Consider the following 19,481-nt stretch of genomic DNA (forward strand, 5'->3'; position numbering starts at 1 on the left):
ATGTAGGACGAGGGATGATGGCTACACTCTAAACAACAACCCAATGTTGAGTCAAATATGGACAATTCTCTCTATTGATGAAGCATTAACTATGACATTTGACTCAATAAATTCCTATATTTATTAAGGTAGTAGTTGGGTTTTGGAACACTCTAAAAATGCTGTGCTGTTTTAACACAATGTTGGGTCAAATGAGAATGTTGAGATAAGTTTTTTAGTCAAATTAAAATTACTTTTTAACCCAACAGGTCCATATTTGACCCAACATTGGGTTTTTAATTCACTTTAAATGACACGTTCTAACCCAATGCTTGAGTTTGGTCTATATTTGACCCAAAATTGTGTTTTCAAATCAATTTAAATGACACGTTTTGACCCAAAGTATTTTTTTTTCATATTTGACCCAATATTTTGCTCTTATTTCAACTTAAATGACACTTTTTAACCCAAAGATTGGGTGTCCATATTCAACTCAACATTGTGTTTTCAATTCAATTTAAATGACGCTTTTTACCCCAAATAATGAGTTTGTCGATATACAATACTGGGTGTTCAGTTCAATTTAAATGACACGTTTAAATCCAACAGTTTAGTTTTGTCCAAATTTAACCCAACATTGGGTTTTCAATTCAATTTAAACAACATTTGTAATCCAAAAAATGGGTTTGTCCATATTTGACCCAACATTGTGCATTCAATTAAATTTAAATGACACTACTTGGGTTTGTCCATATTAGACCCAAGATTGTGTTTTCAATTCAATTTAAACAACATGTTTCAACACAAAGAATCGATTTGTCCATATTTTTAACAAATAATGGGTATTCAGTTCAATTTAAATGACACGTTTTAACCCAACAGTTGAGGTTTGTCCATATTTGACCCAACATTGGGTTTTCAATTCAATTTAAATCACAGGTTTCAACACAAATAATCGATTTGTCTATATTTTTCCCCAATACTGGGTATTCAGTTCAATTTAAATGACACGTTTTAACCCAACAGTTGAGGTTTGTCCATATTTAACCCAACATTGGGTTTTCAATTCAATTTAAATGACATATTTCAACACAAAGAATCGATTTGTCTGTATTTTCCCCCAATACTGGGTATTCAGTTTAATTTAAATGACACGATTTAACCCAACAGTTGTGGTTTGTCCATATTTAACCCAACATTGGGTTTTCAAATCAATTTAAATGACATGTTTCAACACAAATAATCGATTTGTCCTTATTTTTAATACATAAAGGGTATTCAGTTTAATTTAAATGACACGTTTTAACCCAACAGTTGAGGTTTGTCCATATTTAACCCAACATTGTGTTTTCAAATAAATTTAAATGACATGTTTCAACACAAAGAATCGATTTGTCTATATTTTCCCCCAATACTGGGTATTGAGTACAATTTAAATGACACACTTCAACCCAACAGTTGAGGTTTGTCCATATTTAACCCAACATTGGGTTTTCAATACAATTACACAAAGTTTTCTAACCCAAAGAATGGGTTTGTCCGTATCTGACCCAACATTGTGTTCAATTCAACTTAAATGACACTTTGTAAACCAAAGAATGGGGCTATCCATATTTGACCCAACCATGGATTAAAAAAAGCTGTTCTGGATCAGGAGAATCAGTGGATGTTTTCGTGAATCAGAGCACTGAAGTCTATAAGGCGGCCAGCTTGATTTGTGCTGCATTTATTGAGGCGACCTTTGACCCTGTGAGCTGCTGCTCTAATGAGACGAGATCCAGGATCACTTCAGTCCAATCATGTGGACTGAAAATGAGCAGCACGAGCGACGGGCAAACAAACAAGAGCTGCTGCTGCTGCTGCTGCCTCAACACTATTCACTCTTCTGATGCCTTTGCTCTAAAGAAAACATGAGGTTTACACCTGAAGTCAGTGTACACTTTAAAAAATGATGGGTTACAAACAGGGCCACACAGAATCTGTGAACAAGCTTTGTGTGAATTTAAGTGGAATGATTTTGGGAAAGTAGTAACTAAACACTTAAAACATGAAATAATAATAAGAACTGTCCATTATTATTTCTGTTTTACAATACAAATCCAATTAGATCCACGTGTTTGGTCAACAAAGCAAGTCTCTCAGGGTGTACTCTCACTAGGTACAGTTGCCTTGAACCGTGCCGAAGCCTGGTTATTCCCTTTTCCCCCTCGGCCTGCACTCACACTGCATCTTTACCTGGCAAACCTGAGCACGCTTACATCATCGATGATGCTACTGTTCAGTTTAATAGAAGAGAAGCGCTCTTGCTCAGCACAGTGGAGATTGCTTTAGCTATATCTATTTTGTGGTTTGAGATGCAGTGACACACACAGTCGGTTTGCTGAAAGGGCAAGCTGTCGTGCATGATTAATAAATCCATATCATAACAGTCCCTTAAAGTGACGTCGCGACTTCAGGCTGAGCCCAACAGAACCGTGGTCTGGCACACCTCCTCCAACCGGGCCAGGTCTGGCCAACTGAACTGCGCATAGATTTGGAGCACTCACACTTGTCAAACGAACCGGGAAACGTGCCTGGCATGGTTCAGATAGCATAGTGTGAGTGCACCCTCAGATAATATATTCACTGAAAGACAGAAGACTGTACAAACTGTATTTTAATAATCATATAGACATTTGCATATTAGTCAATAACACTACTGAAGTGAATATAAAAACTGACAGAAATCTCTTTACACACATTTACAGAAGTAAATAAAGAGACTCGATGGGCTAGAAAAGCAGTGGAAATCTGTGGATTTCTCAACAGTTGGGTTAAAAGGTGTCATTTAAGTTTCATTGAAAACCCAATGATCAGTGAAATATGGACAAACCCAACAGTTAGGTCAAAAATTGTAGTTTAAACTGAAGTGAAAACCCAATGTTAGGTCAAATATGGTCAAACCCAACAGTTGGGCTAAAAAGTTTCATTTAAATTAATTGAAAACACAATTTTGGGTCAAACATGGACAAACTCAAAAAATTGGGTTAAAATGTCATTTAAATTGAAGTGAAAAACCCAGTGCAAGGATAAATATGGTCAAACCCAAGAGTTGGGTTAAAAAAGTTTCATTTAAATTGAATTGAAAACACAATTTTGGGTCAAACATGGACAAACTCAAAAATTGGGTTAAAATGTATCATTTTTCACAACTGAAGCATCAGCATGGCAGTAAGGTCAAAATATTCACACCTTGCAACACCCTGACAACCACCAGCAGCAGCAGCACACAAAGCTGTCTGTGTGTGTGTGTGTGTGTGTGTGGACCGACTGACACACACAGAGATTACCTGGGCGGTGTGTTTCTCAGCTCAGCTCCTGCTGGGTCGCCTGTATTGAGTCGCTGGACGTCCCGCCCGGGATTGTTTTCTCCCATTGACACACAGCTTAACAGCAGCAGACTGGTCTTTCCTCATTTCCTGACGCTTGTGTCCTAATGACAGACTTACCACCACATCACCTGTAACTCACACAAAGCAATACACAACATACAGAGTTTCATCACACATAACCTGATTATTGTGCAATATATAGTCAGTCTCCAGTGCATGATGGTTTATTTCACCACAAAATGCATCTCAATCTAATCTAATCCATCTATCCATTCATCCATCCATCCACCAGCCAGCCAGCCAGCCAGCCAACCCACCATCCATCTATCCATCCATCCATCCATCCATCCATCCATCCATCCATCCATCCATCTATCTGTCTATATGTCTATCTGTCTGTCTGTCTGTCTGTCTGTCTGTCTGTCTATCTATCTATCTATCTATCTATCTATCTATCTATCTATCTATCTATCTATCTGTCTGTCTGTCTGTCTGTCTGTCTGTCTGTCTGTCTGTCTGTCTGTCTGTCTGTCTGTCTGTCTGTCTGTCTGTCTGTATATCTATCTATCTATCTATCTATCTATCTATCTATCTATCTATCTATCTATCTATCTATCTATCTATCTATCTATCTATCTATCTATCTATCTATCTATCTATCTATCTGTCTGTCTGTCTGTCTGTCTGTCTGTCTGTCTGTCTGTCTGTCTGTCTGTCTGTCTGTCTGTCTGTCTGTCTGTCTGTATATCTATCTATCTATCTATCTATCTATCTATCTATCTATCTATCTATCTATCTATCTATCTATCTATCTATCTATCTATCTATCTATCTATCTATCTGTCTGTCTGTCTGTCTGTCTGTCTGTCTGTCTGTCTGTCTGTCTGTCTGTCATTCTTTCTATCTATTATTCAAATGCTCTATCATTATATCTCCCATTCTAACAATCTATCGATCCATCTATCTGTCTATCTATCCATCCATCTATCTAATCTTCATTAAATTCAATTTGAGGCTGTATTACAGGGATGGTTCACCCAAAAATTGAACACTGGATTGTGATGCAGGGAAGAAATAGAGTACCTTTTGCGATGATATGATCTGTGATTCATCATACAGTCCAGTGTAATATTGTTTGTTATTGTTGCCAATTAGATATTTCATAAAGCATTGCAGCCTTCGGCGCTGAGACTGCAGCTCTGCACAAGATGTTTGGCCAGCGGAGAAATTAAAATGGTCGTGCCCAACTGAGCCTGGTTTCTCTCAAAGTTTTTTTTTCTTCACTTTCACCATTAGTGAAGTTTTTTTTCCCCATCGTTGGATTTGCTCTTCAATATTTGGACACTCAGTGGTGATTATTAAACCACACTGAACTGAGCTAAACTGAACTGAACTTAAACACTACAAACTGAACTACACTGTTCCAATTTACTATGATCTTCTATGTGAAGCTGCTTTGACACAATCTACATTGTATAAGCACTATACAAATACAGGTGAATTGAATTGAATTGAATTGAATTGAATTGTACACCTCCTTACAAATCATTCTCATCTTGATCATTTGGGAAAGTGGCAGAAGGTGGATTTTTCTGATGAATCATCTGTTGAACTGCATCTCAATCATCACTAATACTGCAGAAGACCTACTGGAACCTGCACAAAGCCAAGATTCTCATAGAAATCAGTCAAGTTTGGTGAAGGAGACATCATGGTTTGGGGTTACATTCAGTATGGGGGCGTGCGAGAGATCTGCAACATCAACAGCCTGAGGTATCAAGACATTTGTGCTGCCCATTACATTACAAACCACAGGAGAGGGACAATTCTTCAGCAGGATAGCGCTCCTTCTCATACTTCAGCCTCCACATCAAAGCTCTTGAAAGCAAAGAAGGTCAAGGTGCTCCAGGATTGGCCAGCCCAGTCACCAGACATCAACATTATTGAGGGATATCTGGGGTAAGATGAAGGAGGAGGCGTTGAAGATGAACACAAAGACTCTTGATGAACTCTGGGAGTCCTGCAAGAAGGCTTTCTTCACCATTCCAGATGACTTTATTAATCAGTGATTTGAGTCATTGCAGAGATGTATGGATGCAGTCCTCCAAGCTCATGATGGAGTCAGACACAATATTCATTCTGTTTCCACTGCAGCATGAGCACATATTCTATACTGGACATTATTGAAGGTTCAGTGATGAGACTTTAGTCTAAGCAGAGTCAGACCTTACTGTCCTAATCAAATAATTTAATAATCAAGGCATGATCAGATTTTATTGTGCTCAAATAAGCGTCACCTAGAGGCCTTTGCCTTTCATATAAGACACTTCTGATACCAAATGATCAACTAGAAGTCAAGTTATTATTTGTTGTTCCTAAACCTTGGATAGGTGACAAGACTTTTATCAGGTAGTGTACTGAACGCAGACCTGATTATCCAATCAGAGGCATGCAAGCCACCCATGTGACTCTCTCTCTCTCTCTCTCTCTCTGGCACAGCTGTGGCTTCTAAAACCTCATTTCATTTGTCACACAGTTATAGACACACACACACACACACACACGCACGCACGCACACACACACACACACACACACACACACACACACACAGATCTCATAATATAAACAAATGTTTTTAGATTTATTTTGAAACATTTCTATTTTATGTCTGCATTGCGGACACTTGTCATCCAAATTCCTGAAGTCTCAGATTTATTAATCCTCCCAGAGCATTATAGAGGAGCAGAGAGATCATATTTCTTGTTTTATGTTGAAGCCTGTACAGTGGGAAAGTCCAAGAGACAGAAAACAGACAGACGTCACAGGAGTTATAATACAAATAACATAAAGTGTGTATACTGTATATATATAAATCTCCACTGTGTGTATATATACACAGCGGAGATCAAAAGGTACACTACACAACTCTCTCAAGACATCACAACATATCCCCAGTCTAACTACTTTCTCACAGGACATCCCTGTTCTCCATCAGGCCATCACTAGTTTCTCATTATAGTTTTGGCTGTAGCGTGGTGTGATTGTGTTGAACTGGTTCAGTTGTGTAGTGTTTGGCTGTAGTCTGGTGTGATTGTGTTGAACTGGTTCAGTTGTGTAGTGTTTGGCTGTAGTGTGGTGTGATTGTGTTGAACTGGTTCAGTTGTGTAGTGTTTGGCTGTAGTGTGGTGTGATTGTGTTGAACTGGTTCAGTTGTGTAGTGTTTGGCTGTAGTGTGGTGTGATTGTGTTGAACTGGTTCAGTTGTGTAGTGTTTGGCTGTAGTCTGGTGTGATTGTGTTGAACTGGTTCAGTTGTGTAGTGTTTGGCTGTAGTGTGGTGTGATTGTGTTGAACTGGTTCAGTTGTGTAGTGTTTGGCTGTAGTGTGGTGTGATTGTGTTGAACTGGTTCAGTTGTGTAGTGTTTGGCTGTAGTGTGGTGTGATTGTGTTGAACTGGTTCAGTTGTGTAGTGTTTGGCTGTAGTCTGGTGTGATTGTGTTGAACTGGTTCAGTTGTGTAGTGTTTGGCTGTAGTGTGGTGTGATTGTGTTGAACTGGTTCAGTTGTGTAGTGTTTGGCTGTAGTCTGGTGTGATTGTGTTGAACTGGTTCAGTTGTGTAGTGTTTGGCTGTAGTGTGGTGTGATTGTGTTGAACTGGTTCAGTTGTGTAGTGTTTGGCTGTAGTGTGGTGTGATTGTGTTGAACTGGTTCAGTTGTGTAGTGTTTGGCTGTAGTCTGGTGTGATTGTGTTGAACTGGTTCAGTTGTGTAGTGTTTGGCTGTAGTGTGGTGTGATTGTGTTGAACTGGTTCAGTTGTGTAGTGTTTGGCTGTAGTGTGGTGTGATTGTGTTGAACTGGTTCAGTTGTGTAGTGTTTGGCTGTAGTCTGGTGTGATTGTGTTGAACTGGTTCAGTTGTGTAGTGTTTGGCTGTAGTGTGGTGTGATTGTGTTGAAGCAGTACAGTTGTGTAGTGTTTGGCTGTAGTGTGGTGTGATTGTGTTGAACTGGTTCAGTTGTGTAGTGTTTGGCTGTAGTGTGGTGTGATTGTGTTGAAGCGGTTCAGTTGTGTAGTGTTTGGCTGTAGTGTGGTGTGATTGTGTTGAACTGGTTCAGTTGTGTAGTGTTTGGCTGTAGTGTGGTGTGATTGTGTTGAACTGGTTCAGTTGTGTAGTGTTTGGCTGTAGTGTGGTGTGATTGTGTTGAACTGGTTCAGTTGTGTAGTGTTTGGCTGTAGTCTGGTGTGATTGTGTTGAACTGGTTCAGTTGTGTAGTGTTTGGCTGTAGTCTGGTGTGATTGTGTTGAACTGGTTCAGTTGTGTAGTGTTTGGCTGTAGTCTGGTGTGATTGTGTTGAAGCGGTTCAGTTGTGTAGTGTTTGGCTGTAGTGTGGTGTGATTGTGTTGAACTGGTTCAGTTGTGTAGTGTTTGGCTGTAGTGTGGTGTGATTGTGTTGAACTGGTTCAGTTGTGTAGTGTTTGGCTGTAGTGTGGTGTGATTGTGTTGAAGTGGTTCAGTTGTGTAGTGTTTGGCTGTAGTGTGGTGTGATTGTGTTGAACTGGTTCAGTTGTGTAGTGTTTGGCTGTAGTCTGGTGTGATTGTGTTGAACTGGTTCAGTTGTGTAGTGTTTGGCTGTAGTCTGGTGTGATTGTGTTGAACTGGTTCAGTTGTGTAGTGTTTGGCTGTAGTCTGGTGTGATTGTGTTGAAGCAGTTCAGTTGTGTAGTGTTTGGCTGTAGTGTGGTGTGATTGTGTTGAACTGGTTCAGTTGTGTAGTGTTTGGCTGTAGTGTGGTGTGATTGTGTTGAACTGGTTCAGTTGTGTAGTCTTTGGCTGTAGTCTGGTGTGATTGTGTTGAACTGGTTCAGTTGTGTAGTGTTTGGCTGTAGTGTGGTGTGATTGTGTTGAACTGGTTCAGTTGTGTAGTGTTTGGCTGTAGTCTGGTGTGATTGTGTTGAACTGGTTCAGTTGTGTAGTGTTTGGCTGTAGTGTGGTGTGATTGTGTTGAACTGGTTCAGTTGTGTAGTGTTTGGCTGTAGTGTGGTGTGATTGTGTTGAACTGGTTCAATTGTGTAGTGTTTGGCTGTAGTGTGGTGTGATTGTGTTGAACTGGTTCAATTGTGTAGTGTTTGGCTGTAGTGTGGTGTGATTGTGTTGAACTGGTTCAGTTGTGTAGTGTTTGGCTGTAGTCTGGTGTGATTGTGTTGAACTGGTTCAGTTGTGTAGTGTTTGGCTGTAGTCTGGTGTGATTGTGTTGAACTGGTTCAGTTGTGTAGTGTTTGGCTGTAGTGTGGTGTGATTGTGTTGAAGCGGTTCAGTTGTGTAGTGTTTGGCTGTAGTCTGGTGTGACTGTGTTGAACTGATTCAGTTGTGTAGTGTTTGGCTGTAGTCTGGTGTGATTGTGTTGAACTGGTTCAGTTGTGTAGTGTTTGGCTGTAGTGTGGTGTGATTGTGTTGAACTGGTTCAGTTGTGTAGTGTTTGGCTGTAGTGTGGTGTGATTGTGTTGAACTGGTTCAGTTGTGTAGTGTTTGGCTGTAGTGTGGTGTGATTGTGTTGAACTGGTTCAGTTGTGTAGTGTTTGGCTGTAGTCTGGTGTGATTGTGTTGAACTGGTTCAGTTGTGTAGTGTTTGGCTGTAGTCTGGTGTGATTGTGTTGAACTGGTTCAGTTGTGTAGTGTTTGGCTGTAGTCTGGTGTGATTGTGTTGAACTGGTTCAGTTGTGTAGTGTTTGGCTGTAGTGTGGTGTGATTGTGTTGAACTGGTTCAGTTGTGTAGTGTTTGGCTGTAGTGTTGTGTGATTGTGTTGAACTCGTTCAGTTGTGTAGTGTTTGGCTGTAGTGTGGTGTGATTGTGTTGAACTGGTTCAGTTGTGTAGTGTTTGGCTGTAGTGTGGTGTGATTGTGTTGAACTGGTTCAGTTGTGTAGTGTTTGGCTGTAGTGTGGTGTGATTGTGTTGAAGCGGTTCAGTTGTGTAGTGTTTGGCTGTAGTGTGGTGTGATTGTGTTGAACTGGTTCAGTTGTGTAGTGTTTGGCTGTAGTGTGGTGTGATTGTGTTGAACTGGTTCAGTTGTGTAGTGTTTGGCTGTAGTGTGGTGTGATTGTGTTGAACTGGTTCAGTTGTGTAGTGTTTGGCTGTAGTCTGGTGTGATTGTGTTGAACTGGTTCAGTTGTATAGTGTTTGGCTGTAGTCTGGTGTGATTGTGTTGAACTGGTTCAGTTGTGTAGTGTTTGGCTGTAGTCTGGTGTGATTGTGTTGAACTGGTTCAGTTGTGTAGTGTTTGGCTGTAGTGTGGTGTGATTGTGTTGAACTGGTTCAGTTGTGTAGTCTTTGGCTGTAGTGTGGTGTGATTGTGTTGAACTGGTTCAGTTGTGTAGTGTTTGGCTGTAGTGTGGTGTGATTGTGTTGAACTGGTTCAGTTGTGTAGTGTTTGGCTGTAGTGTGGTGTGATTGTGTTGAACTGGTTCAGTTGTGTAGTGTTTGGCTGTAGTGTGGTGTGATTGTGTTGAACTGGTTCAGTTGTGTAGTGTTTGGCTGTAGTCTGCTGTGATTGTGTTGAACTGGTTCAGTTGTGTAGTGTTTGGCTGTAGTGTGGTGTGATTGTGTTGGAGCAGTTCAGTTGTGTAGTGTTTGGCTGTAATGTGGTGTGATTGTGTTGAACTGGTTCAGTTGTGTAGTGTTTGGCTGTAGTCTGGTGTGATTGTGTTGAACTGGTTCAGTTGTGTAGTGTTTGGCTGTAGTCTGGTGTGATTGTGTTGAACTGGTTCAGTTGTGTAGTGTTTGGCTGTAGTGTGGTGTGATTGTGTTGAACTGGTTCAGTTGTGTAGTGTTTGGCTGTAGTGTGGTGTGATTGTGTTGAACTGGTTCAGTTGTGTAGTGTTTGGCTGTAGTCTGCTGTGATTGTGTTGAACTGGTTCAGTTGTGTAGTGTTTGGCTGTAGTGTGGTGTGATTGTGTTGAAGCAGTACAGTTGTGTAGTGTTTGGCTGTAGCCTGGTGTGATTGTGTTGAACTGGTTCAGTTGTGTAGTGTTTGGCTGTAGTCTGGTGTGATTGTGTTGAACTGGTTCAGTTGTGTAGTGTTTGGCTGTAGTCTGGTGTGATTGTGTTGAACTGGTTCAGTTGTGTAGTGTTTGGCTGTAGTGTGGTGTGATTGTGTTGAACTGGTTCAGTTGTGTAGTGTTTGGCTGTAGTCTGGTGTGATTGTGTTGAAGCAGTACAGTTGTGTAGTGTTTGGCTGTAGCCTGGTGTGATTGTGTTGAACTGGTTCAGTTGTGTAGTGTTTGGCTGTAGTCTGGTGTGATTGTGTTGAACTGGTTCAGTTGTGTAGTGTTTGGCTGTAGTCTGGTGTGATTGTGTTGAACTGGTTCAGTTGTGTAGTGTTTGGCTGTAGTGTGGTGTGATTGTGTTGAACTGGTTCAGTTGTGTAGTGTTTGGCTGTAGTGTGGTGTGATTGTGTTGAACTGGTTCAGTTGTGTAGTGTTTGGCTGTAGTCTGCTGTGATTGTGTTGAACTGGTTCAGTTGTGTAGTGTTTGGCTGTAGTGTGGTGTGATTGTGTTGAAGCAGTACAGTTGTGTAGTGTTTGGCTGTAGTCTGGTGTGATTGTGTTGAACTGGTTCAGTTGTGTAGTGTTTGGCTGTAGTGTGGTGTGATTGTGTTGAACTGGTTCAGTTGTGTAGTGTTTGGCTGTAGTGTGGTGTGATTGTGTTGAACTGGTTCAGTTGTGTAGTGTTTGGCTGTAGTCTGGTGTGATTGTGTTGAACTGGTTCAGATGTGTAGTGTTTGGCTGTAGTCTGGTGTGATTGTGTTGAACTGGTTCAGTTGTGTAGTGTTTGGCTGTAGTGTGGTGTGATTGTGTTGGAGCAGTTCAGTTGTGTAGTGTTTGGCTGTAGCGTGGTGTGATTGTGTTGAACTGGTTCAGTTGTGTAGTGTTTGGCTGTAGTCTGGTGTGATTGTGTTGAACTGGTTCAGTTGTGTAGTGTTTGGCTGTAGTGTGGTGTGATTGTGTTGAACTGGTTCAGTTGTGTAGTGTTTGGCTGTAGTCTTGTGTGATTGTGTTGAAGCGGTTCAGTTGTGTAGTGTTTGGCTGTAGTGTGGTGTGATTGTGTTGAACTGGTTCAGTTGTGTAGTGTTTGGCTGTAGTCTGGTGTGATTGTGTTGAACTGGTTCAGTTGTGTAGTGTTTGGCTGTAGCGTGGTGTGATTGTGTTGAACTGGTTCAGTTGTGTAGTGTTTGGCTGTAGTGTGGTGTGATTGTGTTGAACTGGTTCAGTTGTGTAGTGTTTGGCTGTAGCGTGGTGTGATTGTGTTGAACTGGTTCAGTTGTGTAGTGTTTGGCTGTAGTGTGGTGTGATCGTGTTGAACTGGTTCAGTTGTGTAGTGTTTGGCTGTAGTGTGGTGTGATTGTGTTGAAGCGGTTCAGTTGTGTAGTGTTTGGCTGTAGTGTGGTGTGATCGTGTTGAACTGGTTCAGTTGTGTAGTGTTTGGCTGTAGTGTGGTGTGATTGTGTTGAACTGGTTCAGTTGTGTAATGTTTGGCTGTAGCGTGGTGTGATTGTGTTGAACTGGTTCAGTTGTGTAGTGTTTGGCTGTAGTGTGGTGTGATTGTGTTGAACTGGTTCAGTTGTGTAGTGTTTGGCTGTAGTGTGGTGTGATTGTGTTGAACTGGTTCAGTTGTGTAATGTTTGGCTGTAGCGTGGTGTGATTGTGTTGAACTGGTTCAGTTGTGTAGTGTTTGGCTGTAGTGTGGTGTGATTGTGTTGAAGCGGTTCAGTTGTGTAGTGTTTGGCTGTAGTCTGGTGTGATTGTGTTGAAGCAGTACAGTTGTGTAGTGTTTGGTTGTAGTGTGGTGTGATTGTGTTGGAGCAGTTCAGTTGTGTAGTGTTTGGCTGTAATGTGGTGTGATTGTGTTGAACTGGTTCAGTTGTGTAGTGTTTGGCTGTAGCGTGGTGTGATTGTGTTGAACTGGTTCAGTTGTGTAGTGTTTGACTGTAGTCTGGTGTGATTGTGTTGAACTGGTTCAGTTGTGTAGTGTTTGGCTGTAGTGTGGTGTGATTGTGTTGAAGCAGTACAGTTGTGTAGTGTTTGGCTGTAGCCTGGTGTGATTGTGTTGAACTGGTTCAGTTGTGTAGTGTTTGGCTGTAGTGTGGTGTGATTGTGTTGAACTGGTTCAGTTGTGTAGTGTTTGGCTGTAGTGTGGTGTGATTGTGTTGAACTGGTTCAGTTGTGTAGTGTTTGGCTGTAGTGTGCTGTGATTGTGTTGAACTGGTTCAGTTGTGTAGTGTTTGGCTGTAGTGTGGTGTGATTGTGTTGAACTGGTTCAGTTGTGTAGTGTTTGGCTGTAGTGTGGTGTGATTGTGTTGAACTGGTTCAGTTGTGTAGTGTTTGGCTGTAGTGTGGTGTGATTGTGTTGAACTGGTTCAGTTGTGTAGTGTTTGGCTGTAGTCTGGTGTGATTGTGTTGAAGTGGTTCAGTTGTGTAGTGTTTGGCTGTAGTGTGTGTGAATGTGCTGCTTCAGTGACTGAGAGGAAGTGTGTGTGTGTTTCTCACTGTCTGCTGTCTGTGTGTTTCCTCTGACGTCACACAGCTCATTGTGTCTCTGTCTGTAGATCAGCAGTTCTCTGGGAAGTCTCTGTGGTGTTGTTGTGTCGAGTCGTGTTGTGTTGTGTTGTTTTCTCATACGCTCTCTGAGTCCTGTCATCTCCATCCAGACCCCCTGACTGTGCTGGATCAGACCCCAGATCTCCACTGTCACATCAGCGTCACGCTTCACCCTGACACAACAACACACACTTTACACACATACAGTATCAGCTATCTATACATCATAACAGTGGTTTAATAGTGTGCATTTCCACACACTAGAGTCAAATCCTTACCCTATAATGAAGTAAATTAAATATGCGCATAATTATAAAAGTTAAGTCCATGGGTGTACAGAGATTTAAATAAGTAAAATCAACTTGTTGCATTTAAGGCAATGTGTTTACTCACTCTTTAAAGTTACTGATTGCTTTCTACAGTGTAATGCATATTTTGGTAACCCTTTACATTAAGGTTGCACTAGTTAATGCACATACTAACATGATAAAAACAATGAGCATTACATTTATTACTGTATTTATTCATGTTTGATTATGTTAGGTAAAGAAAATACCGTTGCTTATTGTTAATGTTTACTCAGAGTGCATTAACTGATGTTAGATTAGTAAATGTTGAACTCTGAATCATAAATGCTGTATGTATTGTGTTTATTATTAGTTCATGTGAGTAAACTAACAATAATTAATGAAAGCTTATTATAAAGTGTGACCCATAATTTATTATTATCATTCATTCATTCATTTTCTTTTCAGCTTAGTCCCTTTATTAATCTGGGGTCATCACAGCGGAATGAACCGCCAACTTATCCAGCTTATGTTTTATGCAGCGGATGCCCTTTCAGCTGCAACCCATCACTGGGAAACTTATTATTCAAGAGTTCACACTTAGATAATGCTCAACTATAATAGCAGGTTTGGCATGCTGTCCCGGGAGAGAACCCTGAGCTCGGAGATAGATTCCCGCCTGGTTAATGAGCATTAGGAGGGACACGAGATCAGGTGTTTCTCGAATGTCCCCCCCGCTTCTGGCTAATGGGTGATACTGGTTGGTTAGGCATGTATACGCTGGGTGCTTGTGACTGTATTCTGATTCACTTATGTACATGTTTTTGAACTGTGGGAGGAAACCGGAGGACCCGGAGAAAACCGACGCAAACACAGGGAGAACATGCAAACTCCACGCAGGGAGTGCCAACTGGTTCGAATGGGCCTTGAACCTGTGGCCCTCTTGCTGCGAGGCAACAGTGCTAATCACTGAGCCACCGTGTTGCCCGATCAAAGAGGATGAGGGGGGGGGGGGTCCGAAAACAGAAATAGGGAATGAAGTTCAGCTAGAATATATATAGTAGTTTTGGAGTGCTCCGATAGGCTAGCTAATGATTAGTGATGAGGATCAGCTGAAGTTGATCATATCACGTGTTCCTCTCGAAACTAGTTTATGAAACTTCCCTTATCATCATCATCATCATCATTATTATTACTATTTATTTATTTATTTATTTAATATTTTATTATTTTGGCATGCACTAGTATTTTTAACATGCAAAGTTAATGTATAATACCAAACTATTTTAGACTAAAATCAGCTTAACAAATCATATTTTGCATTAATATCCATCTGTTTTTATGATGCACTAGTATTCTGCGGCATGCAAAATTTGGGTATAATAAAATATAATTTTACACTAACATCGTGGTTAAGAAATAATATGTATAAATATCTATAATACTTTATTATGATGCACTAGTATTAATCATCAGGAATAATGTAAATATAATAAAGAAAATGTAGCTTTACACTAAATACATGATTAAGAAATTATATTTTGCACACATATCTACTATAATAATTGTACTTTATAAGCTTACTTAGTATTTATCGTCAGGCAAAATTGAAGTATAATTAAAAATGTATTCATTTATTTATTTTCCTTTCGGCTGAGTCCCTTATTTAATATGGGGTCGCCACAGCGGAATGAACCGCCAACTTATCCAGCACATGTTTTAAACAGTGGATGCCCTTCCAGCTGCAATCCATCACTGGGAAACATCCATATACAATCATTCCACAAACATACACTATGGACAATTTAGCTTGCCCAATTCACCTATAGCGCATGTCTTTGGACTTGTTGGGGAAACCGGAGCACCCGGAGGAAACCCACGTGAACGCAGGGAGAACATGCTAACTCCACACTGAAACGCCAACTGACCCAGCTGAGACTCAAACCAGTGACCTTTTTGCTGTGAGGCCTCAGTGCTACCCACTGAGCCACCATGCCACCCTTAAGAAATTATATTTTGCATAAATATCTATAATAAATTTGAAATATTTTACACTAAAATCAAATATCTATAATTATTTAAAAAATAATTGTGATGCACTAGTATTTTTTGCCATGCAAAATTAAAGTATAATTTTAAAAAATTTAATGGCAACACAGTGGCTCAGTGGTTGCAGCACTGTCACCTCACAGCAAGAAGGTCGCTGGTTCGAGTCCCTGCTGGGTCAGTTGGCAGTTTTGTGTGGAGGTTGCATGTTCTTCTCGTGTTTCCTCCGGGTGCTCCGGTTTCCCCCACAGTCCAAACACATGCGCTATAGGGGAATTGATGAACTAAATTGGCCGTAGTATATGAGTGTGTGTTAATGAGTCTGTATTGGTGTTTCCCAGTACTGGGTTGCAGCTGTGTAAAACATATGATAGAATAGTTGGCGGTTCATTCCGCTGTGGCGACCCCTGATGAATAAAGAGACTAAGCTGAAGGAAAATGAATGATTAATGTAACACTAAAATCATGGTTAAGAAATAATATTATGTACAAATATCTATAATACTTTAATTTTTAAATATGCACTAGTGTTCTGTGTCATGAGGTATAATAAAAATGTCATTTTACACTAAACTCATGCTTAAGAAATAATACTTTGCACACATATCTACTTTAATAATTGTATTTTTTATTATTCACTAGTATTTATCAGGATGCAAAATTGAACTATAATTAATAAATGTAATTTTACACTACATTAACATGCTCAAATATCTAATATTTGTAAAACATTTTTTATGATGCACTAGTATTTATCTTCATGCAAAATTGAGGCATAATTACACTAAATTCAGGGTTAAGAAATAAGTTTATGTACAAATATCTCTAATAATAATTGTATTTTTTTATAATGCACTAGTATTTTGTGTCATGCTAAATTTGGGTATAATAAAATATAATTTTACACTAAAATCATGGTTAAATAATATTTTTTACAAATATCTATAATACTTTCATTTTTTTATGATGCACTAGTATTCTGTGTCATATCTACTATAATTGTATTTTTATGATGCACTAGTATTTATCTTCATGCAAAATTGAGGTGTAATTAAAAATAAACAGTTTTACACTGACATCATGGTTAAGAAATAATATTTTGTACAAATATCTATAATAATATAAACATTTTCATGATGCAGTTATATTTATCTTCATGTTAAATTGAGGAATAATTAATAAATGTAACTACATTAAAATCAGGGTTAAGAAGTTATAACTCACACAAATATTCATAATAATTCATATTTTGCATGATGTACTAGCATTTTGGGTCAGGCAAAATTGAGGTATAATTAAAAATAAACAGTTTTACACTGAAATCATGGTTAAGAAATAATATTTTGTACAAATATCTATAATAATATAAACATTTTCATGATGCAGTTATATTTATCTTCATGTTAAATTGAGGAATAATTAATAAATGTAACTACATTAAAATCAGGGTTAAGAAGTTATAACTCACACAAATATTCATAATAATTCATATTTTGCATGATGTACTAGCATTTTGGGTCAGGCAAAATTGAGGTATAATTAAAAATAAACAGTTTTACACTGAAATCATGGTTAAGAAATAATATTTTGTACAAATATCTATAATAATATAAACATTTTCATGATGCACTCGTATTTATCTTCATGTTAAATTGAGGAATAATTAATAAATGTAACTTTACATTAAAATCAGGGTTAAGAAGTTATAACTCACACAAATATTCATAATAATTCATATTTTGCATGATGTACTAGCATTTACTAGTACTAGGTCATGCAAAATTGAGGTATAATTAAAAATATAAAGTTTCACACTAAAATTATACAAATATTTTGTACAAACATCTATAATAATTTATTATTTAATGATGCACAAGTATTTTGTGTCATGCAACATTGATGTATAATAAAAATATAATTTTACACTAACATGTATTATGCACACATATCTTTAATAATTGTATTTTTATGATGCAAAATTGAGGTATAATAAAACAAATGTCATTTTACACTAAAATCAATGTCAGGAAATTATATTTTGCACAAAAATCTATAGTAATTTATGCTTTTTCTGTTGCTGTGGCAATCATTTTTAGAATTGTAATAGTTTTTATGCATCACAGTAGTGTTTTTCTTATAACCCTTAAAGAATGTGCCATATTTTACCATTCCAGGTCATATTTTACTTCAAAATCATATACAAATGATATTTTGAGAAACATTTAGAGCACATATATAGACAGCCCTTTGCATTATTCTTATGACACTATTGTTATTTTTCCCCAATTCCCATTACTGTAATGTGAATATATAATAACATTAGTCATTTTTTATGTAGTACTATTATATTATATTTTGTTGTATTAGTATTATGCATATATTAGTAGTAATTCTGCTAAATGTAAGGTTAAATTAGCTATAGTGTTTATTTTTGTAGTGAATTTTGCATGAAAACAAAGCTCATTTCTCCCATTATCAATACTGTAATGTGAAAATAATAATAATGATGATATTATAACCACAAATTTCTCCTGGCATTATTTGTTTTTGTCACAAATCAGTTGTTTAAGTCAGTTAAAATAATATTTTACTGTAAAATCAGAAGAAATTATATTTAGCATAAAATGACCTACAGTATTTACAGTACTAGGAGAAAATACATGTCTATATTTGGCATTTTTAGGATAATTGTGTGATAATTTCAGTTAATGTCTACATTTTTTATTAATACTCAAAGGAAGCGTATTAAGAATCTGATGAGGGCAAACAGAGTTTATAGTCTTGAAGTGTAAGAGGTCCAGATTGTGTGTCCATTCAGGAGGCGTTAGAGATCCACTGCCCTCTCTGAATGTTAATGTGTGCAGTCTTTCTCCTATAGGCTCTAGGAGTTCAGCAGGTTCAGCTTTCCATCAGACGCTGACTTAAGTTTCACTTTAGAGATAAGTTTTTGGGTACCAGGAAGGTGGATCAGCTTCAGTTGTTCCTTGTGGTCATTGTATCTTATGCTAAATGGCTAACCTGCTCCAGGGCAGGTTATGTTCTGGTTATGTTCTAACATGTTTAGGTTATGTTTGATCATGTGAAGTTTATTTTCTGGTTATGTTCGGGTTGTGTTCTGGTTTTGTTATGTTCTGACTATTTTTTGGTTCATTTGTGGTCATGTTCAGATTATGTTCTAGTTATGCTCTGGTCATGTTAGGGTCATGTTCTGACTATTTTCTAGTGAATTTGTGGTTATGTTCAGATTATGTTCTAGTTATGTTCAGGCTATATTCTGGTTATGTTCTAATTATGCTCTGATTATGTTCAGGTTATGTTTGGATTATGTTCAATAATGATCAGGTTATGTTCAGGTTGTGTTCTGGTTATGTTCTGACTATTTTTGGTTAATTTGTGTTTATGTTAAGGTTATGTTCAGGTTATGTTCTGATTATATTCTGACTATTTTCTGGTTAATGTGTGGTTATGATCTAGTTATGTTGGGGTCATGCTCTGATTATGTTCTATAATGTTCAGGTTATGTTCAGGTTATGTTCTGGTTATGTTCTGACTATTTTTGGTTAATTTGTGTTTATGTTCAGATTATGTTCAAGGTATGTTCAGGTTATATTCTAGTTATGTTCTGACTATTTTCTGGTTAATTTTTGGTTATGTTCAGATTATGTTCTAGTTATGTTTAGGTTATGTTCTGGTTATGTTCAGACTATGTTCTAGTTATGTTCAGGTTATGTTCGGGTTATGTTCTGATTATGTTTTGACTATTTTCTGGTTAATTTGTGATTATGTTCAGATTATGTTCAAGGCATGTTCAGGTTATATTCTAGTTATGTTCTGATTATGTTCTGACTATTTTCTGGTTAATTTTTGGTTATGTTCAGATTATGTTCTAGTTATGTTTAGGTTATGTTCTGGTTATGTTCAGATTATGTTCGATTTATGTTCAGGTTATGTTCTGGTTATGTTCAGATTATGTTCGAGTTATGTTCAGGTTATGTTCTGGTTATGTTTTGATTATGTTCAGACTATTTTCTGAATAATTAGTGGTTATGTTGAGATTATGTTCTAGTTTTGCTCTGGTTATGTTCAGGTTATGTTCTAGTTATGTTCTGGTTATGTTCATGTTGTGTTTTGACTATGTTCGGGTTATGTTCTGACTATCTTCTGGTTAATGTGTGGTTATGTTTAGATTATGTTCTGATTATGTTCTGGT

General features: G+C 38.2%; 1 protein-coding gene across 1 annotated transcript in view; it reads left to right on the plus strand.

The window, feature by feature from the left end:
* Positions 1–19,481, plus strand: part of LOC130237134 (inhibin beta B chain) — a 31,559-nt gene that overhangs the window by 10,694 nt on the left and 1,384 nt on the right. The gene's annotated exons all lie outside the window — the stretch shown is intronic.

The sequence above is a fragment of the Danio aesculapii genome, chromosome 11 (assembly GCF_903798145.1).
Source record: "Danio aesculapii chromosome 11, fDanAes4.1, whole genome shotgun sequence".
Classification (NCBI taxonomy): domain Eukaryota; kingdom Metazoa; phylum Chordata; class Actinopteri; order Cypriniformes; family Danionidae; genus Danio; species Danio aesculapii.